This window comes from Sorex araneus, chromosome 3 (assembly GCF_027595985.1).
Source record: "Sorex araneus isolate mSorAra2 chromosome 3, mSorAra2.pri, whole genome shotgun sequence".
Classification (NCBI taxonomy): domain Eukaryota; kingdom Metazoa; phylum Chordata; class Mammalia; order Eulipotyphla; family Soricidae; genus Sorex; species Sorex araneus.
This window is the reverse complement of record NC_073304.1, coordinates 20,386,601-20,412,050: the sequence shown is the minus strand read 5'-3', so window position 1 is coordinate 20,412,050 and position 25,450 is coordinate 20,386,601. Positions and strand designations below refer to the sequence as shown.

The 25,450-nt window shown below is 41.2% G+C and overlaps 1 protein-coding gene across 1 annotated transcript in view; it reads right to left on the bottom strand.

The window, feature by feature from the left end:
• The window catches only part of CEP128 (centrosomal protein 128), a 465,435-nt gene extending 441,137 nt beyond the window's left edge, over nucleotides 1-24,298 (bottom strand). Inside the window, exons 1-2 of the mRNA XM_004610293.2 lie at nucleotides 24,164-24,298; nucleotides 21,658-21,813 (exon numbers count right to left, since the gene is read on the bottom strand). The gene's annotated coding sequence lies outside the window, so the exon portion shown is untranslated. The remainder of the gene's footprint in view (nucleotides 1-21,657; nucleotides 21,814-24,163) is intronic.
• Between the last annotated feature and the right edge of the window lie 1,152 nt (nucleotides 24,299-25,450).

The window sequence follows — 25,450 nt, the reverse complement described above, 5'->3', positions numbered from 1 at the left end:
CCACTAACTAATAAGATTCACAAAGAAACAGGGAGAGAGGAACATAATAAACCATATCAGAAATGCAAAGGGGAACATCACAATAGCAACTGAAGAAATACATAGGATCATTAGAGATTACTTTGAAAAAATTCATGGCACAAAACAAGAGAACATTGAAGAAATGAATAAATTCCCAAGTCTGAAGAAGATTTGGAATATCTGAACAGACCTATCAACAATAGAGGAAATTGAAATGGTAATAAAGTTTTCCCAAAAACAAAAGCCCAGACCCAGATGGTCTCACTAGTAAATTCTTCCAAACCTTTAAAGAGAACCTATTGCCAAACCTTTTCAAACTTTTCCAGGAAACTGAAGAAACAGAAACTCCCAAACAGTTTCTATGAGGCAGATACACCCTGAAACCCAGAGCAAACAGAGCCACCACAAAAAGAGAAAAATATAGACATATATCTCTGGTGAACACAGATGCAAAGATCCTCAACAAAATGCTAGCAAATAGAATCCAATGGCACATCAAAAAGATCATACACTATGACTGTGTAAACACAAAAAAAAGGGGCACAGGACAGCGGCGCTCTATCTCTCCCCCACCACCCGCGTTTGGTAGTCTGATGCCACTTCCCCCACCCCACTGGTGATGAAGAGGAATGAGCAAAGGAAGGAACGAGGGCCAGGCTGGTTGGTCTCAGTTGCAGTTTATTCCATTCCCATCTCCATTTTCCTCTGATTCTCCTCCTGCTTCTTCCTCCCCCATGCTACTGCATTCTCCTTCTCCTCTGCATCTGGATCTCGATCTGGCTTCTCCAAATCTCGCACTGGAACTGGCCTGGAACCCCCAGCCCACTCTTACAGCCTAGTTAAATTCCCCCAAGCATGAGGGGTTGGGGCTTCTTACACATAGGTGTGGGAAAAGATAAAAACCATATGATCATATCTACTGGACTGGAGTGATAGCATAGCAGGTAAGGCGTTTGCCTTGCATGCGGCCAACCCCGGTTCAATTCCTACATCCCTCTCAGAGAGCTTGGCAAGCTCCCAAGAGTATCCCGCCTGCACGGCAGAGCCTGGCAAGCTACCATACCATATTTGATATGCCAAAAACAGTAACAACAAGTCTCACAATAGAGACATTACTGGTGCCTGCTCGAACAAATCAATGAACAACGGGACCACAGTGCTAGTGCTACGATCATATCAACAGATGCAGAGAAGGCAATCTGACAAGATCAAGGACCCATTTATGATAAAAACTCAGCAAAATGGGAGTTGAAGGAACTTTCCTCGATGTAATCAAAGCCATCTATCTACCACAAGCCCATAGCAAGCATTATTCTCAATGGAGAAAAACTAAAAGCCTTCCCTCTAAGATTGGGGACAAGACAAGGTTACCCACTTTCATCACTTCTATTCAATATAGTACTTGAAGTACTCGCCACATCAGTTAGGGAAGAAAGAGATATTAAGGGCATCCAGTTACAAGGAACAAGGAACAAGTCAAGCTCTTACTATTTGCGGATGACATGATATTATACTTAGAGAACCCTAACATCTCTACCAAAAAGCTCCTAGAAACAATAGATATGTATAGTAGATTGGCAGGTTTCAAAATGGCAATACTCCCCAAAGCATTATCCAGATTCAGTGAGTTCCTATAAGAATACCCATGATATTTTTCAAAAAAATAGATCAAACACTCCTGAAACACATATGGAGTAACTCCCCAAATAGCTGAAGTAATCCTTGGGAAAAAGAAGTTGGGAGGCATCACTTTCCCCAACTTGAAACTGCACTACAAAGCAGTAGTAATTAAAACAGCATGGTATTGGAATGAAGAGACTCACAGACCAATGGAACAGAGTTGAATATCTTGGCACAGACCCTCAAATATATGATTACCTAATCTTTGATAAGGCAGCAAGAAATATGAAGTGGAGCTAAGAAAGCCTCTTTAACAAGTAGTGCTGGGAAAACTGGCTAACTACATGTAAAAAAAAAAAAAGAAAAGAAAAACTCTGAGCTCTACCTAACATCATGCACAAAAGGATTAAAGACCTCAACATCTACCAGCGGATCTCCTAGTAATCTAGAGTGCTGAACCCTCAGATGAGATTTTGTCCTGGCGTTAATCTCCTAGAACTTCCCCTGAAGGGGTGACTTTACCTCTGTTTGTTGTTATGACAATGTTCAACCCCACCTATGTGTACCCCCACCTTCATGATTTCTATATAACTATGCTGTAAGGGGTAAGCGACGTAGAGGACTTTGAGGTCTACAAGAGACTAGGATAATGGAACTATGATGACCTGGACTATGATCAAAATTATGACTACGATTGTGCTGTAAGGGGAGGGATCAGACATAGGGGAGGAGAGAGAAATAAACTGACTACCGACCAGCCTGGGGCCCTGTTTCTCTCTTTCCCATGGGCTGGCCAGAAGAATAGCTCTTGGCCACGGAAAGCTCGAGTCCCATGCCCCAATGTTTTTCCTCTGAAATTCACAATGGTATATCCATGCAATGGAATACTACACAGCTGTTAAGAAAAATGAAGTCATGAATTTTGCCTATAAATGTACAGACCTGGAGAGTATCATACTGAGTGAAATGAGTCAGAAAGAGAGGGACAGATATAAAATGACTGCATTTATTTGTGAAACTAAAAACAAATGAAACTAATATTCAAGGCCAGGGAAAACAGGTTAGGAGGACTGATCAATGGTTGGAAATTACCACAAGGGTGTGAGGGGTAGTTAAGTGAGAGGAGGGTCTATAATGACAACATTAATTGGGAATAATCACTCTGGACAAGAACTCAGTGTTGAAAATAGGTAACGGGATTTACATGATAACCTTTCAGCATCTGTATTGCAAACCATAATGCCTAAAATGAGAGAGAAAGAGAAAGAGACAGAGAGAAGAGAGGTGTCTGCCAGATAAGTAGGCGGGGGTGGGGAGAGATGGGAGGAAAACTGGGGACACTGGTGCTGGGAAATTACACTGGTGGAGGGATGGGTGTTGGAACATTGTATAACTGAAGCTCAATCATGAACAGCTTTGTAATGCTCTATCTCAGCAGTAATTCAACAACAATAATAATAATAACAGAATTCAATTATTATAAGAAGAATGCCAATTCTGATAGTATTCTAACTATGTTTACAACCCCAGGTAATAATAATCTCTCAGTTTTGCGCAATGCCCCTAAATGTTAAAACCACCTTCCATACATAATCACTATATCACTGTCACTGTCATCCCATTGTTCATCCATTTACTTGAGCAGGTGCCAGTAACGTCTCCATTTGTCCAAGCCTTGAGATTTTTAGCAGCCTCTCCTTATTCATCTTTCCCAACTATTGGAGGCTCTTTCAGGGTCAGGGGAATGAGACCTGTTATTCTTACTGTTTTTGACATATCAAATATGCCACAGGGAACTTGCCGGGCTCTGCTGTGTGGGTCCACACATAATATCTAATCGAATCCTACCAACAATGTATAGTAGATGAGCCAAATAGATTGGTATCTCTATAATGAACATTATCATATCAATGTGATAGCCATTTTAGGTCACAAAACAATGTTTTTTCCTTAACAATACAACACACATAAGTGGTCTGAAATACAAAAAATATCCTATTCAGTTTAAAATTACCATGCATTTTAATTAATATATAACAGAATGAGGGACAGGAGTGATAGCACGGCGCATAGGGCACTAGCCTTGCACGGGGCTGACCTGGGTTCCATTCCTGTCACCACCTATGGGCCCCAAGCCCCACAAGGGGTGATTCTGGCACAGAGCCAGGAGTAAGCCCTGAATAACACAGGGTGTTCCCCCACCTCCCACCAGTGCTCCCCACCTCACAACCCCCCACTGCCACCCAAAGGGGAAAAAGAAATTAAGCAGAATTAAATGATTTGACATTTAGGTATAAATTCTATAATAACTAGAATGTGGGACAGAAGCTTCATTATTTCCATCAAGCTAAAAAGTCAAATAGCCCAACTATAATATTATCTGTAGAAATTATCTGTTTTTTCTTGCCACCCATATCTAAATTTTATATTTAAAGTAAAATAAAATTACTTCATGGAAGATAATCTCAAAATTTCAAAGGCTATTTAGAAGTTGAATAACTGGAATAAAGAAATATCAGAGAAATCTTAACTTATCAAAATAGAAGTTTACTTAGTATTCCAATCATTTTATTTTCTCCTATCAAGGGGTAACCAAATCCTTAACATAAACTGGCATTATTCTCCTAAAATCGATGCGACCACTTTTTCTAGCTTACTAATAAATGCAGTGTGAGGAAAACCTTCCTTAATGATCTAAAAAAAGATGTCTAACTATATATTTAAAGACAGGAAAATTCCTAATATGTATAGACCCTAAAGCATTTAACAGAATTCATGTCTTTAAATTGTTAGATAACATAAAACTAAATTTAAAACAATAATCAAGAATTCTTACTGCGAAACATCTAATTCGACTTTAGATGTTTCAAAGTTAAAGACTATCTGTTCATGAGAATCAGAAAAAGAATCAATGGAAAATAAAACTTCACCATACTGAGTTAAGACTAAAGAAATAAGGAGTCTCCTTTCTCTCCTCTCCTCTCCCCAGGCCTCTCAACTTCTGTTCACTGCCATCTTTTTGGCTCTTGCCTCCCTTCCTTCTCCTATCAAAACTAAGGCATAGCCCCACATTATGGAACAATCACAAAACTGTCACTGTCATCCCGTTGCTCATCGATTTGCTCAAGTGGGCACCAGTAACATCTCTACTGTGAGACTTGTTACTGTTTTTGGCATATCGAGTACGCCACAGGTAGCTTGCCAGGCTCTGCCGTGTGGGCAAGATACTCTCCGAAAAGGGCAGAGGAATCAAACCCGGGTTGGCCACATGCAAAGCAAACGCCCTACTGCTATGCTATCGCTCCAGTCCCATCAGGAAACTAGGTTGAAGCAATTACTTGTCTTTTCTGGATCACAATTATTTAAGTGCCAAAAATAAAGTTGGGAAGAGAGAAATCTTACATGTAAAGTTAACAGTCTTATGTGGGAACTCAATTGTGTTTGGCTCATAACACTAAGCCATATAAACTTAAATGTTTTACTCTAAGTAAATTTTTAATCACTGTCATCCCATTGCTCATCAATTTTCTCAAACGGGCACCAGTAACGTCTCCATTGTGAGACTTGTTCTTACTGTTTTTGGCACTTCGAATACGCAAGTCTGGTAGCTTGCCAGGCTCTGCTGTGGGGGTGGGATATTCTCGGTAGCTTGCCAGGTTCTCCAACAGGGACAGAGGAATTGAACCCTGGTTGGCCGTGTGAAAGGCAAATGCCCTCCCTGCTGTGCATCATACCAACCAAAATTTTTAATATTTTCCATTAGTGAAAGGGGGCAGAGCCAATGTTTTCTGAAAGGCTGCTAATATGCCAAACACTTTATGAATCCTTACAAAGACAATCCAATTTAATTCTAACAATTCAGAAAAGTGAGCATGACTAACCCCTAATATAAATTAGAAGATATTAAGTGACACGTCAACTTCATGTAGTGTTATAAAGAACAAAACCCAGGTTCAACCATCTTTCTCCGCCTATCATACTTTATTCAGTTCATGCTGCGTTTGCTGTCCCTTCAATACTGTCACTGTCACTGTCATCCCATTGCTCATCTATTTGTTCGAGTGGGCACCAGTAACGTCTCTCATTGTGAGACTTATTGTTACTGTTTTTGGTATATCCAATATGCACGGGTAGCTAGCCAGGCTCTGCCATGCGGGCAAGATACTCTCAGTAGCTTGCCGGGCTCTCCGAGAGGGGTGGAGGAATTGAACACGGGTGGACCACGTGAAAGGCAAATGCCCTACCGCTGTGCTATATCGCTCCAGCCCCCCTTCAATACTAAAAGTATGAAATGTTTTAAATAACAGAAAAATCGATAAGACCAGCAGCAGGCCACGTCTGTAGTCCATAACTACATAGACTAGGTCTACAGTCTCCTCAACTGCCCATTATTTCATTTAAGCATATAAATATCAAGAAAAATAAAGAAATAAAGTAATACTGCCAATACTAAACACCTGGGGATATTTGCTCTATATGTGCTATATGACATACCTGTGGCATATTAACAGTCTTAAAAACAAAACAAATTACTGGCCTCAGAATAAATATTTTATTCCCTGTTCCTTCTATACCCTGTATAATAGGAAATAAAACTCCTGTATGGAATCTGTATCCTTCACATATTATAATCAAAACAAAATAACTTTTATTTTAACAAGTCATAACTCTAGAAACTAAACTGAAGCTAATATATCATCAGGCAAAATAAAATGAATATGCTTTAGGAAATTCTACTTTTGAAAGTCTCAAATCTCTAATAACCAGTTATCTACAGGTAACTACAATGCATATCAATGGCTTATCAATCTTGTCTAATAAACAGACTATTTGAGTTCTAACTTGATGACAAATAATTATACATAAAAATGTTATGGTTATTTTCAATGATTTGAAAAAATATAAAATATCACAATATAGAGACCAATATATTCAAGTATGTTATATACCAGCTAGGCCTAATAAATATTCTTCTTCCTGTTTCTATTATCCCATCAAGCTGTTTTATAAGAATATATTCTTAATACATATTCCCCCTTCTGAGATTTGTACTTCTAATATTTTTTCATAATAGTTCAAATACTACAAAGCACTAGTACTTACACATACACTCCACACTCTCACAGGAAACTACTCCTGCCACACAGCTCAAAGAAAACATGACAAATGTATAACTCTCACAAAGCTGTGCAGAGAAGCGATAAAGGAAGATCTCAAAGAGAGAAGAGCAGCAGTGTCGGCCAATGCGGCAGAAGCTGGGAAAAGTATTCGCAACGCTCGCCTGTCCTTCGCCAACTACAAGACCAAGGTGACTGCCCTCCGACGTCCCGATGGATCTAGCATGTCTTCCAGAAAGGCAATGGAGAGAATTATTCACGACTTCTACTCTACTCGGATCTCTTTGACAGCCATGTCCACCTGCCCACATACCAAATTCCGCAGGATGGAAATGTTGTTCCCAACGTCCTCCCTTCTGAAATCCGACACGCCATTTCATCTGTAAAGACGCACACAGCACCTGGTCCGGACAAGGTCAGACCCGAACACCTGAAGAATCTGCCGCCAGTACTCATCTTTACACTGTGTTGGCTTTTCACACACTACCTGTCCGAATGCAAGGTTCCGTCCCAATGGAAAACCAGCAGGACTGTTCTGTTATATAAGAAGGGAGACACCCATGACATCGGCAACTATCGTCCAATCTGCCTGTTATCCATCATCTACAAGTTATTCACTCAAGTCATTCTGAATAGAAGAGGCAGAACACTAGACGAAGGACAACTATGTGAGCAAGCCAGGTTCCAGAAAGGATTCAGCACAATCGACCATATTCCACACAGTGACCAAACTCACTTAAGTTTCTCGAGAGTTCAAATGCTGCTCTGTCTAATGTTCATCGATTTAAAGAAGGCCTTCAATTCTGTTGAGACTGAAGCGGTCATTGAAGCCCTAGCCAAACAGGGCATTCAAACTCAGTACATCAAGATGCTTCGTGAGCTGTATTACTATGGATTCACCACCAGGATCTCACTATTTTACAAGGAAGTAATCATTGACGTAAAAAGAGGGGTTTGGCAGGGTGATACCATTTCACCGAAACTCTTCAGTGCCACCCTTGAGAACATCATTCGACAAGTGGAATTGGAAGGAATAGGAATGAAGATAGACAGGCAGCAACTATACCACCTCCACTTCAATGATGACATCATTCTCATAACGCCAAACATTAGCCAAGAGGCAAAAATGCTGGTCGACTTCGACTGCAAGTGTGGAAAGGTCAGACTGCAGCTGAATCTCAGCAAAACGACGTGCATGAAAAACGAACTAGTGCCTGACGTTCCATTTGCTCTCAATGAAACAAACATCTCCAAATGCAGCAGCTATGTGTACCTGGGTTGAGAACTCAACATGAGGAAGAACTTGGCACCAGAACTGCGCAGGAGAAAGAGAGCAGCGTGGACTGCCTTCAAGAGCATCGAAAAAGTGATTAAGAGGATGAAGAACCTCTGATTCCAAGCACATCTTTTCGACTCCACCATTCTTCCTGCACTAACATATGCCTCAGAGACCTGGGCCCTATGCAAACAGGATGAGAGCGCTTTTCGGGTATCCCAAAGAAAAATCAAAAGAGCTATGCTAGGAGTATCATGTTTCACTCAAGTGAGAGAAGGAATCCAGAGTTCTGACATCCTTTGGTGGTCAAGAATCAGGGATGCTGTCTCATTTGCCAAGGCATCAAAAATCAGATGTGCCGGACACATAATGTGATTCAGAGACTACCAAAAAAACAAAAGTATTTTTTAATTTTTTTAAAGCACTATGCATCCTAATATCAATCTATAATAAAAATTAACCAGGCCACTGAAAATAATCATCAATGAAATTATACCTAAACTACTATATTCTTTATATAGAGCTGTTACTGACTGGATTCCACGGGACATCAAAAGACCGCGTGGCCACCCACCAACGAGATGGTCAGACTTCTTCATCAAAACCCTGAATGAAGTGTTTGAGGCTCCTCCTGTTCCTGGATCGAGGAGATATCATTGGCTACACTAGCACGTGACAGGAAAAAATGAAGATGCTACTAGCGCCAGCTCGAGCAAATTGAAGATCAACGGGATGACAAGTGATACAAGTATATAACTCTCTACAACATTGATTATTACCACAGTATATAAGTAAAACTCAGTTTTGATAATGAAACATTCATTATTATCAACTGATGAATAATTCTATATCCAGATCTCACTTTAAGGAAGAAAATTATAGCTATTAAATAAAATTGAGACTATTGACTAAAATGTGCCTAACTGCAATAATATATGAGAGTTTTATGTGACTATTTTTCTAATAGCATATGAAACATTGAGCAACCAACTAAGGACTTTTAATACATATGTGTCATAAAAGTTAAGCTAAGAGAAACTAAAGAATCTATGATAGAAAAGTCAAAATTACATTATTTTCATAATAAATAAAACTTAAGCACTTTCTTCATTTGATTCCAAATATCAAGGCTTATTCGCATAGCTATTGAGAGAGGATAATTCTGTGTCACAACACAGAACTCTATAGTGACACAGGCCCAACTTCCCAAAACAATGCAGGTCTATCATCAGTCAACATCACCTCTCCCCAGATGCACAGGTGATAACAGAAGAAATACATGCAAGAGAAGTGGCTACTGAGCTAGCAACAGGCTTCATCCGTAACTAAAGAGGAAATACACAAAAGCCACTCCATCACCATTAAAATTGCATGATTTTAGGGCACTTGCCTTGCACACTGCCAATGCAGATTGATCACCAATAGCCCATATGGTCCCTTGAGCTAATCAAAGTGATCCCTGAGCCTTACTCGTGGCTGTCCATGAACCCAAATGATTAAATTAAAGATGTGATTTCATGTTACAACTCAAAAATTAACTTTAAGAATTGGAGGAATAGCACTACAGGTAGAGTGCTTGCCTTGCATGTCGTAGACCCAAGATTGATTCCCAGAATCCCATATGGTCCTCTGACTCCACCAGACTCTTATGTGCAGAGCCAGAAGTAAGCCCAGAGCTCAAAACAAAAGTATTTTTTAATTTTTTTAAAGCACTGTGCATCCTAATATCAATCTATAATAAAAATTAACCAGGCCACTGAAAATAATCATCAATGAAATTATACCCAAACTACTATATTCTTTATATATAGGATATATAAAGAATATGTTGACAAAGGCATATTGAGTGGTCATTCCAGAAAACAAATCTTGATAGCTATAAACAAATATATAAATCCTATTTAATAACATAAGAAACATGAACAATGAGATGCCTTCTTTTCCGAGTAATGTCTTTTAGGCATTTTTAGATAGTAATGTCTCAAGTTAGCTACGCTATAGCTAGGGAAAGAAAACTCTTATACTCTCCTCACAGGAATGTGTAAATTGACATAACTTGTTTGGTTGTGAATATGCAGCATTAAATATAAAGTATCCTTAAAAGAAGAAGAACATAAAAAAAAATTCTTCAGTGGTAGCAGATCAGTGACATTGATGACAACTGAAAATTACATTTAAATACAAACGATAATTTCAGCCTATCCTTTTCTTAGCAGTTGTTCTTCCTGGTAACTTCTGTTTTGTGTTGTGTTGTAGAGCTTTTGCTCTGTTTTGTTCTGGGCCATACTAGTAATGGTAAGGGGTTACTCCAGGAGGTATTCACTCAGGAGATCTGGAAGTACTGGCGAATGATTAAGGACTCCCACATGTAAAGCATGCAGTCTAGTCTTTGAATCATCTCCCTGGTCCCTGGCAATTTCTCAACCATACTTTTGAGTATCCTGTGTTAACCCTAGGTAGGATCAAGTCACTAGAAAGCACCAACTTCAAATGAAGTCACAAATGCAAATCTCTTATAGATACACTTACTGATTAAAAAGAAAAGTTGCTAAATTTGCACAATGATTGATGTATTCTTTAAAAGAAAAAAAATTAAGTTGAATAACCTAAATTCTAGTCAAAACTAAGAAAGGCATTCCCTTGATCTGAAGGAAAAGCAATTAAGTATTCTCTGCGGTTTACTACCACCTACTGGTACAATAAAATTTCCCTGATAAGCAAGCAGTATTTATGCCGCCTACTTTTCAGATGCGAAACTTTTACCAAAACTCTCAAGAGGACTAAGAATTGTGTTCTTGGGTGAAAGTCTCCTGCCTTAGAGGAGGCTCTGAGTCTAAGCCCAGATGGTGCTATTCTTAAGTTTATTTAGCTGTTCCCAACACTTCAGTATTTAAAGGCATAAATATTGTTGATTCTGCCTTAATGAACCTTACAAAGAAGACTTACAGCCACCAGAGCAAGTAATGAACCCTCATCAATTCTCTCCCACTGAGGCTCTATCCATTAAAAACAAATGCCCAGGGCCTGAGAGAGAGCTCAACGGGCTGCGTGCGTGCTCTGCATGCAGGAGGCCTGGATTCGATCCCCTGCCCTACCTGGTCCACGCACAGAGCCAGATGGAGCCTCCAACCACTGCAAGGTGGAGCCTGATATCAAACTTTGTAAGGGAGAAACATGAGCACAAAAATGTATAAATCTGTAACTGTACCCTCACGTTGACTCACTAATTAAAAATAAACTATAAAAAAAAAATAAAAAAATAAAAAAAATAAAAATAAAAAAAAATAAAAAAAAAAAAGGTGGAGCCTGAAAACCAAACAGTAAATGGATACATTAAAAGGTCCAGACGCAAACCCACACCAGGGAGAGAGTACAACTGCACGCAGAGGACAGCGGCAAGGAATAAGAGGCAAGGAAGCAGGTCCACCTCATTTATTATTTGACCTAAACAGCCATCAGATCGTCTTCATTATAATGACGCACATTTGTATGTATGAGAGCTGTAATTTATGGATTCTCCAGCCTCTTTTCCTCAGAGCCAGTTTAAAACAATTAAGATTTACAAGCTGTTCCATAAAAGATAAGCACCCAGCATCCGGGGTGATATTTCACAAAGGCAGACTAGTGCATGTTAAGTAGGCGATTGCTTCTGTGGCCTCAGCTGTCATCACCCAAGACAACCATCCTCAGAAAACATTTTCAAGGTAATGATGTTGACACTTAAGGGGGGTGGGGGGGCTGGGGAAGTGCAAAATTTTAAGCTGAATCACTGACCATGCTAAAAGTCTTTGAATTTTCCAGTTTTAATAACTGTAGGATTTGACGGCTACACCTCATCTTTTAAGGGTAACTTCCTATATACAAACATCTGTTCTATCTGTCACCCTTACTTCAGTGCTCCTCTATATCTTAAACTCCTCAAATCCTTTTGGTAAATTCATATAAGATCAAAATCAATAGTTCTGCCCATTGGTCAGTTCTCTTACATCTGTAGATAAAGCATGGGAAATAAAATCAGAGAGATACAAGATTCACTCACTCATCATTTTCTAGTCCATACTAGAAATGAAATATGAATGTAGATATGTCACAGTTGTTGATGAAAAACTTGTTAAGAGTAGCATAGATGGTGAGCTAAGAAATGCCAAGAGAGTGAGGTCAGGAGTATTCTACTCTTCATGAAGAATGTGCATAAATTTCACAGATGGATGAGACAAGAAAAGATGAGTTGTTGTTGTTTTTTACTAAATCTGTCTCCAATGAACTAGAGAATGTACAAATAGAGAAGTTCTTCTATACTTCAACCAATACATGAATTTTTAAAAATCCCCAGATAAGGCTAACTGGTCACTGACTGACTGACTCTGCGTGTGTGTGTGTGTGTGTGTGTGTGACAGAAAGAGAGAGAGAGAGAGAGACATGAGTGAATGAGTGAATGGGGTTATAAAAATAATGCTCCTTCAATCCTCGATGCTACATATGGTCCTCTGAGCTCTGCAAGGAGAGATACTGGGGCACTGAGCCAGGAGTAAGTCCTGACTACAGCTTGTATGACCCAAAAAAAGTATTCCCAGATGAAAACATCTGATTTAAGGAGAACTAGAATGGTTGTTTGTTCAATCTATTCCTATGAATTCAACATTTTATTCTCTTTCTTCCTTCGTCTCTGTCTGTCTGTCTCTGTCTCTGTCTCTGTCTGTCTCTGTCTGTCTCTGTCTGTCTGTCTCTGTCTGTTTGTCTCTCTCTCTCTCTCTCTCTCTCTCTCTCTCTCTCTCTCACACACACACACACACACACAGACACACACAGACACACACGCACGCACGCACTCCTGGTAATACAGGGGCAAAATGGCATGGATGGACCAGTGTCTAGCAAGCAGAGAACAGGCGCATTTCCACAAAAGACCAAGTACCATCAAAAATGACACACAGGGGCTAGAGCAATAGCACAGCGGGTAGGGCACTTGCCTTGCATGCAGCCGACCCGGGTTCGATTCCCAGCATCCCATATGGTCCCCTGAGCACCGCCAGGGGTGATTCCTGAGTGCAGAGCCAGGAGTAACCCTTGTGTATCGCTCGGTATGATCCAAAAAAAAGCAAAAATAAAAAATAATAATAAAATAAAATAAAACAGCAGGCCACAAGTAAGTAAAAGAAACTGTGCCATCTTAAAAAAAAAATGGGGGCCGGAGCGATAGCACAGCGGGTAGGGCGTTTGCCTTGCACGCGGCCGACCCGGGTTCGATCCTCGGCATCCCATATGGTCCCCCAAGCACCGCCAGGAGTAATTCCTGAGTGCAAAGCCAGGAGTAACCCCTGAGCATCGCTGGGTGTGACCTAAAAAGCAAAAAAAAAAAAAAAAAAAAATGACACACACAGGAGCTGGAGCAATAGCACAGCGGGTAGGGCATTTGCCTTGCATGCAGCCGACCCGGGTTCGATTCCCAGCATCCCATATGGTCCCCTGAGCATCGCCAGGGGTAATTCCTGAGTGCAGAGCCAGGAGTAACCCCTGTGTATCAGTTGTTAAAAAATCAATGCAGTTTTAAAAGAAAAATAAAGTTTCTTAGTAACCCCCCTCCTGTCTCACAAGTGGAATGACAGAAGTATTTTAGACTCAAACGCCCACACATAATTCTAAAATAAGTGAGGCAGTTTACAAAATTAAATAAAAAGTAAAACATGTCAAGATAAAAAACAACAAACAAAAACTCAAGTTTTTCATAAAAAGAACTCTTAAAAATGTCTCTAAATTCCCAAGAAGGATTACTTGAAGTTGAGCCTTAGAATTGCACTCTTGGGGCTGGAGCGATAGCACAATGGGGAGGGTGTTTGCCTTGAATGCAGCCGACCTGGGTTCGATTCCCAGCATCCCATATGGTCCCCGAGCATGGCCAGAAGTGATTTCTGAGTGCAGAGCCAGGATTAACCCCTGTGCATTGCCAGGTGTGACCCCAAAACCAAAAACATTTAAATAAATAAATAATAATTGCGCTCTTGGAATTTGCTGACAGAAATTTAAAAAAAAAAAAATAGAATAAAGTCTTCTGAGCGTGCAAACAACTCCTGATAATTGTCTGAACTACCCAGATTAGACAAATGATCAGAGCTAGAATCTCAAACTTCTGGCACCATTTTCTTTAAATCAGAGGCCCCAAACTGGAGACCACAGACCAAATGTGGTCAGTCAATATCTATTTGAAAAGTAATGTCAGCTGTGTTATTTTAAAACTTTGATTTGAAAAGAGGCCTCACGTAAAAATTTTTGATTTCAGCTACTTTGGAATAATATGAGGATTTAGGAACACCGGGCATGAATTTCCCGTGAGAACATGAACATGGAGTCTGCCCTAGAAACATCCTGTTCACCCCAGTACCCAGGAGGCCAGAGATATCCCAGAAACGCTGAGCGTAGGCTTTGTCTGTAGGAGTCTGGGCTCCTGCCCCAGCAGTGCAGTCACCTGATCACAGCCAGGAGACCCCAGGCACAAAACTCAGAGCAGCCTCCAGAACAATCAAGTATGGCTTGAAAATCGAACAAAACAAATCCTCAATCCCCATGGGGCAGCTTCACAAGGGCTGATTGACCCAATTAACACCTGAGTTTGCAACTCCAATTTGTATAGGGAACCACGAAGCTAAAGGAGGCTTCCCAGCCTCCTTTCAACCGCACAGTTGAAAATGAGCAATTCAATTGGGAAAAAAAAAATTAGTGACAATTAAATGCTCGAAAGATAATGAATGCCTCCCTCTACAGACCAGAAGGGAAGTAGGGCGATGCGGCTTCAGTATTAATCAATCCCACAGACGCTAAAATACTATGAGCAAAAGGGTCTGACTTGAAGGAAACGACTCTGAATGTGTTTTGTAGTACTCTCATCTATGAAGTCCAAGAAAAAGTCTAGACCGCTGCAAAATTCTCCAAGTTTTCACCTCTCCCCAGATAAACTCCCCTCCTAGTGACCTGCCCAGGCCCTTAAGCACACTCAGTTTATGATCTGCTTTGGCCAATACGATTTTTGCTGGCATGGCTCAGAGACTTGGGAAGGGATTACCAGCTGGATCTTGCTCTCCTGCAACTCTTACATCACCATGAGACTATCCCAAGGCTCCGGCGAGAAGATGTGGAATGCTGGGCTGCCTCTGTGGCTCCCGACTTAGATTTGCTGATCACCCAGCCACGTTCAGATTAGTGCCTTGCCCAGGACAGCTTGGCTGAGTCAGGACACAAATAATAGAGTTATTGTTGTCTGCCTCCAAGGTTTTGTTATGCAGCGAAGGAGAATGTGCACATGTATGTGTATGTGTCTCTGTGTCTGTGTGTGTGTGTGTAGCTTCCTAATACATCGTTTGAGCTTGTTCAAAAGATGGCTACGTTTCTGAAATTTTCTTGCAAGCCCTACATTCCTTAGAAAGCAAGTTGGTTTCGGGGACGGAGCGATAGCACAGTGGGTAGGGCATTTGCCTTGCACTCGGCCGACCGGGGTTCAATCACCGGCATCCCATATGGTCCTCCAAGCACCGCCAGGAGTAATTCCTGAGTGCAAAGCCAGGAGTAACCCCTGAGCATCGCTGGGTGTGACCCAAAAAAAGCAAAAAAAAAAAAAAAGAAAGAAAGAAAGTTGGTTTCAAGATGTCTTCTAATAGTGGGAAAGGGAAAAAAGACCCAAGATAGTATGTGCAAAATAAACTCAACCAACTAATATCACAAGTGTTATGCTAACAGAAGTTAACATCAGAGATGAGACTGGTGCTGGAACACTGTTTGCCTGAAACTCTATTATGAATAACTTTGTAAATCAATAGTGCCTTAACCTTAAAACAAATATTTAATGAAAATGCCTAAGATTTTAAAAGTGCTTAAGATAAATATCAGCATTTATCTTAAATCTGTATATTGCTTTATAGCATCCAAAACATTTTCATTAGCATTTTCTCTTTTGAACTCCATTTGAAACAAGCAAATGTAGTGTAATTATAAGTCTTTGCTTTTGCTACTAAAAAAAAAAGGAGCTTAAATAAAATACTTATCCACAACTACTTTACTGAAAGTTTGCAACAGAACCTAAACGTATTTCATGTGTCTCTAAGCCAGTGCTTTAATCCATTACATTCTTAGATGCATATAAAATTGTGCAAATACCAAATAAATTGCCCAATCACTAGAAATTCTTTAATTGTCCTTCCCTACCATATATTTCATGAATGATCCTATGCCCCAAGACATGCATTACCTATAGGCTGATTTATTTAGAAGCGAAGATTTATATAATGAATAAAATGTAATAATTAAGTATGCAAAACTTTTTAAAACCCATCTTTCTAGCTATCTTAACATATCTAAAATAGCATGTTCTCTTTTTAAGAAGAATGGCACTTTTTTTTCCTTTTGGTTTTGGCGGAGGAACACTGAAAACACTCAGCAGTGCTCAGGCATTACTGTTGGCTCTGTGCTCAGGGAACATGCCTAGTGGTAATCAGTACATTTACAGTGTTGGGGACCAAACTTGGGTTGGCAGCGTCGTAGGCAAGCACCCCGCCCTCTGTGCTCTCTCTCCAGCCCTGATAAGGAACAGCATTTTCAGTTTTAAAGAAAAGGGGAAGTGTGTTGGCGGGGAGGGGGAGAGAGGGGGCTGAAGAGATAGCACAGTGTGTAAGGTGCTTACCTTGCACGTGCCCACACCAGGTTTGATCCCTGGCACCCTCTACAGTACCCGAGTCCTGCCAGAAATGATCACTGAGTGCAGGGCGAGGAGTCAGCCCTGAGCACTATTAAGTGTGGCCCAAAAACTAAAATTAAAAATAAAAACCAACAACCAAGTTCAACGGGCTGGATTGACAGCACAGTGGGTAGGGCATTCACGTTGCACTCGGCCAACCTGGGTTCGATTCCTCCGCCCCTCTGGAGAGCCGGGCAAGCTACCCGTGGCGTATTGGATACGCCAAAAAGCAGTAACAAGTCTCACAATGGAGACGTTACTGGTGCCTGCTCAAGCAAATCCATGAATATTGGGACGACAGTGACAGTGACCAAGTTCAATAATATAAATCAATGAATTAAGTGCATGCTTTGCATGTGGAAGGTTTGATCCCCCAGCCCCACCCCCCCACCAGAGTGATCAGTAAGAACTACTAGGTACATGTGGGTGCGCGCGCACGGCACATGTGTGTTGGGGGGTCACTAAGGACAATAGTTGAATGTCATTTAAAATAACAATAGTTGAAAGTCATTTAAAATAACAACAGTTCAATGTTACTTAAAACTATTTGAAAACTGCTATTGTGATATAGATGTGAATTCTGGTTAAAATCTCAGTATTTATTTTCAATTTCTTCAGAATAAAAATGGGACTCCTGGTGGAAAGAGGAAAACAGCGGGGGTGGGGCTGGTGCTGGAACACAGTATGTATAAAACCCAATTGTGAAGTAATCTTAAATCTTAGAACCTTAACAAAATTTAAATAAATAAAATAAAAAATTAAAGTGATAATGATGCTGAATAGCCAATACTTTTAACACCAGAGACCATTAACCCTACAAAGTAAGTACTGTCATCACCAAGACATGCACATGAGAAGCTTAAAGAAGTCAAGATACCCAAGGTCACACAGGTACCAAGTGGCAGAGCTAGATCTCGGAACATCATTCCAAGCCCATTTTCCTAACCACTTATCCTTTCTCATTTCTACTTACAATTTCATAATTTAAAACTTGTCTTAACTCTTTCCTAGTCACTAAAATGATTTCCCGAGTCTTTTCCTGTCCTTTCCAACTTACCTGATGTTCTTCTGCCATCATGACTGGGCATAGCCTCTTGAGTCAGGAATCCAAGACTCTCAGTCACCCTTCTCTTAGAGAAAGACCTGCCTGGGCCAGAGAGATAGTACAGAAAGGTACATGCTGCCTCGAACACAGCTAACCTGAGTCTGATCTCTGGCATCCCGTATGATCTCCAAAGCACTTCCAGGAATCATCCCTGAGTGCAGGGCCAGGAGTAACCCCTGAGCATTGCTGGATGTGCCTCTCGCCACCAAAAAAAGAGTTATCTATATAAGACCTCAATTCACCTATTATGCCAGCCATTTCCCTACATCTGTCCCTCAATGATAGCATAAATTTTGTCTAAAATGCCTGCTATCAATTACTACTGCTACCTATGTAACTTCCACTCATGATTCAAATAATGCAATCACACAAAGTTTTGCATCATCAATGGGAAAAGATCCTGGCCCAACACTGAATGTTTGCATTCATGTAACTCTATGTTACTATGTTACAGTAAAACACTTATTAAACACAGGTATAAGAAATATTATTATTTGTGCCACAAAATATATCTCAATCTCCTCAAATTTTAAACTAGAATATAACCATCAGGAAATGCTGACTCACCACCTGGAACCTTTTCACTCTTTTGTCTTCGCTAATTCCAATGACTCCTTCTGGTTTTGTTTCAGAGGAAAGACCCCCCGGAAGGCCTCCTTACCCTTCCTCCACCCTAACTCTGTGCCTACTGTCTACCCTGGCGACCACCTCATCACAGCCCATATGTGACACTTGTCTATCTCTACACTTTAAATCTCTATGAGACTGTTCATTTGGTTGGATGTTGTATCCCAATATCTAGGACAATGGCTGCAATTACTTTTAAATATCTTTACAATTAAATTTTCCTTATTAGTCTGCATATTTTTGTTTGTTTTGTTTAGGGGGCAGACTTTGCTATTTTGTCTGATCGATTCAAAGGATCAGACTTGAAAAATATAAATGCAAATTAAATGATTGTGAGATGAAAATAATTCTTGTGGCAAATGGAATAAATTATCTTAAGCAAGCAAATAATATGGGTTGAATTATAAAACAATATAAATATCAATACCAGTATGTCTGTTATGGAGTAAATCAGGAGCAACATTTGAACATGCTAAAATATAACTGAACCAACCAAGATGGTTTGCTTGAGTTGGTATAAATCATTTTATCACTGTCATTTGATCTTCTGTAGTCATCAATATATTATTCTGTAGTCCTCAGACTATCATTCATCTATACTACAAAGCTCTAAAAACTCCAAATTACCTCAACTCTTTATCATCGTCAATGTACCAATTGCTACTCATAGACAAACCATTTGTCTATGACATAATGACAAAATGGTGTCACTCTCCCACCATCAAGTTTCTTCCTGCTTATTGCAATCTATAAAACTGCCTATCTTGTCAACCTTTAAAATAACAATCATAGTTCACTTTCTCCAAAATGACTCATGCACTCCAAGACTGGCTTAACTGCAATGCATAACTTCAACAATGAATACATTCATCTGTGAGCATGCCTTCATTCATTTGTGATACCAGTTTAATGCCAAACTCAGTGCAGAGATTAGACTCTAATGTTCATCAATTAAATGAATTCACACAACCACAGATGTTCATATTCCCAGCACTCTAAGCCACCAGCATTTGTGTAGATTCCAAGAGCTATATAAAACTCTCTGGATATCTTAGAAAGGCTAGACAAACCTCTTAAGATCATTATTACTGATACCAAGGCATCAAAACTAAGATTTAAAACTAAAAATAAGCTCAGAAAAATATTTTATGGAAACTAAAAGATAAATCATTTTTTAAAAAATAGAATAACCCGGTAAAGGTATAAAGCATATTTAAATAAGCAATTCATAAAAATATTAATGATTCTGACAAATAACACCCTTAATTACACTAATTAAATAGTTTCAAATTAAAATAGTAAAATGATATTCTTATTTCTGTTTTGTACAGATGAAAGAAGCTCTCAGTCTAAATCTCAAACAGCACACCCTAACATAAGGGTACTAACCAGAGGGGACTGGAGAGACAGTTCAGCAGGTATGGCTCTTGCCTTGCACACAGCCAACCTGAGTTCTACCTCTGACAACACATGGTCCCAGAGTACAACTGGGAGTGATTTCTTGGGAACAAAGCCAAGAGTTAGAGCTGAGTATAGACAGGTGTGCCCCTTGCCAAAAATATATTTTTTATTAAAAATAGTGTATTAAGTAAAGAAACTTTTCTAGAGAACAGTCTGAAACTACAAGTAAAAATAAAGAACACATAATTATTTTGATCCAGAGATTCCACCTCAATGAACAGCATCGTAGGAAAACAAAAATGTGTATATACAAGAATTCTACTGCAGAATTAATTATAGCATTAGAAAAAAATAATAAAAACACATAATACACACAAATCCCCTGGCAAGGGATACTGTGATGTACCAGTTAAAAGAAACAGGGTAAAGGTTCACCAGAGGATATGTATAAAATTTAAAAAAAACATACAAAATGATACATAAACACTGAAAATACTTCATATGCAATCAGTTGGATGAGATTATAATACAAAAACACAAAAATTTATTCTAGGTTATTTTGGTATCACACATCAATGTGTCAAGGCTTCAGATATCTTATCGGACTCCTCTAGCTCTAAAATTCTTTAATTCTAAGAATCTTATAGAGTCTCGGTCTAGCATTGAGGGTGCATGCCTAGCAGGCATCTGATCTGAATTCAATTCCTGACACCACATGGTACCCTGAGCATCGCTGGTACTTAGAGATCCTGAGTACTGCGGCTGTGACCCTAGAGACGCCCAGCAGTGTTCTGGAGACAGCCTAGGTACAACCAGCAGCGCAGAGACCAAGAAACACAGCAACCGTGGGCACGTGTACTCAACCACCAGCCCAAAGGCTAAGAATCACCCACTGAAGCCCCTGGGCCTGTGGAACACCACTTGGGAAGCCCCATCGCGCCCCCCCCCACCCCATCCCAGGAAATGAACAACCTGCAACATGAAAATGCCTAACAGTGTCCAAAATTTTAAATCTACATTGCAATACTTGGGTTGTTAACACTCCACTATTTGATATCAATGACGAGTCATATTGAATGTGTACATTTTATAAAAAATAAAAAGACATCACTTTAACCACAATAGCAATACAAATGACATGAAAGATTGAATAAGACCAAGAAAAACAACTCAGTAAAAGAGATAGTAGCAAACTCTGCCTATACTGGTTCTCTTCATCTCAAAGCGCTCTTTTGGCTCCAGAATCCCAGGCAAATCAAATAACTGACCTCACCCTCAACTGCTTTGTTTTGAGAAAGAAGCTGGGGCCAGAGAGCACAAATGGCTGGAGCACCCGCTTTGCCTGTGGGGGGCCCAGGTTCACCCCATGGTGCCCTGAGCAGCAGCAATGGGAGCACCCCTGGGCACAGGACTGGGAGGACGCCCCACGCACAGCCGGGTCTACCCCCCACGAAAGAGAATAAAGCTCAGAAAGAAGGTAGGCATAATAAATGTGTTATATCACATGTGTTATATCACATATGATATACAAATGTATTATATCACATATAAAAGGTGACATAGTGTCCAAGACAAAATAAATTCTCAGGTCCAGCTCAGCTGCATCCTGATTGCTTCTGTGACCTTCTATAATTTGTTCCCCAGGAAGTTCTGTCACCCTGAACCTATTTTTTTGTTCGTCTGAATTTTTATAACGCCGCATGTATTTTTTTTCTAAGTAAATAAGCAAAAACATTTTTTATCAGAAATTGAGCAAGGCCATACTTACAAAGCACACCCCCAAAACTCCGTGTTGTTCTCCTCTGAGCTCAGTGCTCTTCGTAGGCACATGGGTCTGCCTCCTATCATTTCTTCATGAGGTTCAGGGCAAAAGGCCTCGTCAAGCAGGTGACCTTTGACTGCTTCTATACTGTGCCCCAACCACCTGTAGACAAATGGAAGGGGATAAGCCTTCATCTGTGTCTTTAATCTAAAAGTCTGCACATCCTTACTTCCTAGGAATGACTTACAGGAAGAAAGACAGAATCTTACTGAGACCATACAAACTCAACTCACAGGAATTCCTCCCATTCAAGTGCCCAGCCGGCCACTGCTCACTTCCACCCCACCTGATCACCCCTTAGGCACCAGGTAACATCACAGGGTGGGTTACAGCCCACATCAGCCAAAAGGCCTATCCCCAGCAAGCCTATCAAAAGCTAAATCAAGTCTGGTCATAAAATTAATGTGAGCCAGTACTAACCCTCCTAGGGGGTACACTTTTTAAAAACAAGCCAGTTCTCCCACATTTAGCACTGCAAGTTAAGGAAACTGGTTGTTAACAAGAGCTATGGATAGAAAGATTTTCAGTTCTTTGTGATTGTCCTTAGTCCATGCGATTTTTAAGCACTTATGGGAGGTTGCTCAAATAAACTGACAATGTCTGTACTAAAAAAAAAAATCCAGAAATGACTTCAAAAAAAAGTATATAGATATATATATAGATATATCACTGTATCACTGTCATCCCATTGCTCATCGATTTGCTCGAGCAGGCACCAGTAATCCCTCCATTGCAAGACTTGTTGTTACTGTTCTTGGCATATCGAATATGCCACAGGTAGCTTGCCAGGCTCTGCTGTGCAAGCTAGATACTCTCGGTAGCTTGCCGGGCTCTCTGAGAGGGGCGAAGGAATCGCACCCGGGTGGTCCACATGCAAGGCAAACGCCCTACCCACTGTGCTATCAATCCAGCCCATATAGATATAGAGATATTCTGGAACAGTTCATCAAAACAACTTGTCAAGGTGACTGTGGTCAGGCCAATGGCAAACGGGTCATGCTGAGAAAACATAGGGTCTGTGGGGGTCGGAGCAATAGCACAGCGGGAAGGGCATTTGCCCTGCAGAAGGCCCACCCAGGTTAGATCCCTGCCACTCCATCTGGTTGCCTGAGCCCAACAGGAGTAATTCCTGAGCACAGAATCCGGAGTAAGTCCTGAGCACTGCTGGGTATGGCCCAAAAGCAAAAAACAAAAAGAAAAAAAGAGAAAAAATGAAAAGAAAAGAAAGAGACAAAGGACCTGTGCCAAGTTCACTCTTCTAAGCAAGTGGTCTTCACCCACCGAGATGAGTCCTACCATTTATATTTTATAAATTAAATAATAAATGTATAAGTTTTATAAATTTATAAATTTTATAAATTAAATTTCTCCAAGCTAATGTGAAACCGCCAGAGTTTTCCTCTATCCGAGCTGTCCAGTACCATAGGCAGTAATTATCTATGGGTTTTAAATACTTGAGCTGTGACCAGTTCATCCTGACAGGTGTTATAACCATGAAACACCAGATTTTGAACACGATACCCATTTCCTTTCCATCTTTTAGGGACGTAAAATATCTCTAAGTTTCAATATTGACCACGTGAAGGAAGAAAAACAATTTGGATGTGTCGGTGCTAAATGAATGACTCAAATTCATTTCTCCATAGTCTTTTGAATCGTTTCATTAAGGAGCTTCAAAGGTCTGAGTTGGGTGTGTGGCTCGGGTTACATTTCTAGGAGACAGCACAGCTCTGCACCGGGAAGAATGAAATTCTGACCATTGCCAAGAGACCAAAGGCCCCGTGCGATACTTGCCCTAATTCTCAGTACAACCTGCAAAATGGCTTTACGAGAACGTCTGCAGAAACGGAGAATGCTGTCAAAATAGGCACGCTGCTGCCATGCAACGTCCTAACCCCAGGAAGTCAAAGCGGGGGCGTCCGAGAGCTACCGTGGGAGCCAGTCCCGTGGGGGCACAGAAACACAGGTCACCGATCGAGTTCCCAGGAAACTTCCAGCGCCCAGACACCGGGCACGAAACGTCAAGTTATACCCCAGGCCCGTGCAAGTCAACGCCCAAATGAAGCCCAACTCGGTGACAGCTTAAACCCCCGGGAGTCGCTGGCCGCAGAACCCGCGGAACCCGCGGCGCCCAAACGCCCAAACCGAGAACAGCGAGTTTCAAATTCCCCGCGTCAGTCACTTGGCCAAGCACCTGCGCGGGGACACTCCCGCCCAGGACCGGGGGCCTCCCGGTGGCTTGACACGCCGACCCCGACCCATCTGTGGTCCGATCCCCCACCACCACCACCAGCACCAGCACCACCACCCACGGCCACACCCTAAGGCTCCCCGCAGCTCTGGGGTCCCCACCCCTGCGAGCAGAGGAAGTGGCACCGACACGTCGATGACAGGGACCGAGTGTCAAAAGGGCAAGGGGGGGAGGGAGGGTGGGCAGTGCGGAGGGAGGTACCTGACAGAAGAAGAGGACCCCAAGTCCTTACTGCCGGATCATCGCCGAGGTCGCACCCGGCTCCCGCAGCCACCAGCACCCCGGGCGTGTAACTGACCAGACGCGACGGAGCAACCGACTCCGCGCTCCGCAGACTCGCAGCTATGGCAACTTGAACTAGCCGCCCAGCCGCGGCGGCTCGACCAGACCCCGCTGGCGCCGCGGGGCCCTCTGGGAGTTGTAGTCTTCCTCCGTGCTCAGGAGCAGGAGGTTCCTACGGCAGAGCCATCCCAAGAAAACTGCAAGTCCCAGGAGGTCAGACGCCTGGCCTGCCAGCGCCTTTCCCGGAAGAAGCGGGATTAGTTGGTTTCTGAGTCTCGGGGCTGAGCCCTCCTGCCTACTTCTGGTTGTTGTTTTTTTTTAAAGCGCTAGTAATTGCTTTTTAGGAGGCAAACTCCAGATCATTCGAGAGCAGCCTTGGCTGTAACTGTAGTTTTCATTGGAAAAGTCTAAAATATTTACTTTGTTACCTTTTTTTTTAAAATCCCAGTCATTGCAACAATAACAATTGCAACAGTGTCGGTTACTCCTTGGGGGACGGGGAAGCCTAATTTTCAGCAGTAAATTGCATCAATCTCTTTTTACCAGAACCCTCATGGCTTGTTCCAAAGGCTCAGAAATTCTTAGAACTGGGAGGGGTCGAGACGATTATGTAATCAAACCTTTACATCTGGAAAAAAAGTGACTTACATAGCTCTAATGGTAAGCCAAAAATAGAATATAAGGCTGTAGATTGTAGGCTGTCATCATGTTCGTTTTAACACATGAAAGAGACGTTTTCCCCTCGGCGAAGATGGATTCGGTCAAATAAAGTACATTGAAACCTCAACAAAGAATTAAACTTAGAGAAGTTTGAAAAGTATAAATCAATTTTAAATCCTGGACTTTTGTTTCTTTCTGTCGGCAGAAAAGGCATTGATGTTTCTTCCTCAAGCCTCAAGTCTGAGTTGATTTGCGAAAGGCGTCCTAGCTAGCTTAAGAACTGCTAGATCGCAGGGTTCCTGTCCTAATAATTCTGCAACTATCCATTTCCCAATTAGTCCCATCCACTAGTCTCTCTCTACTCCTTGAAAGACAAGGACTAATTTTTAAAAAATTTTTTTCTCTCTCAAAAGGGAATGCCCTGCTGCAGAGGCAGGGTGGGGTGGTGGGGATTGGGGTGGGGGTGGTGGGAGGGATACTGGGAACATTGGTGGAGGAGAATGGGCACTGGTGGAGGGATATAAACCAAATGCAAACGTGAAAGCT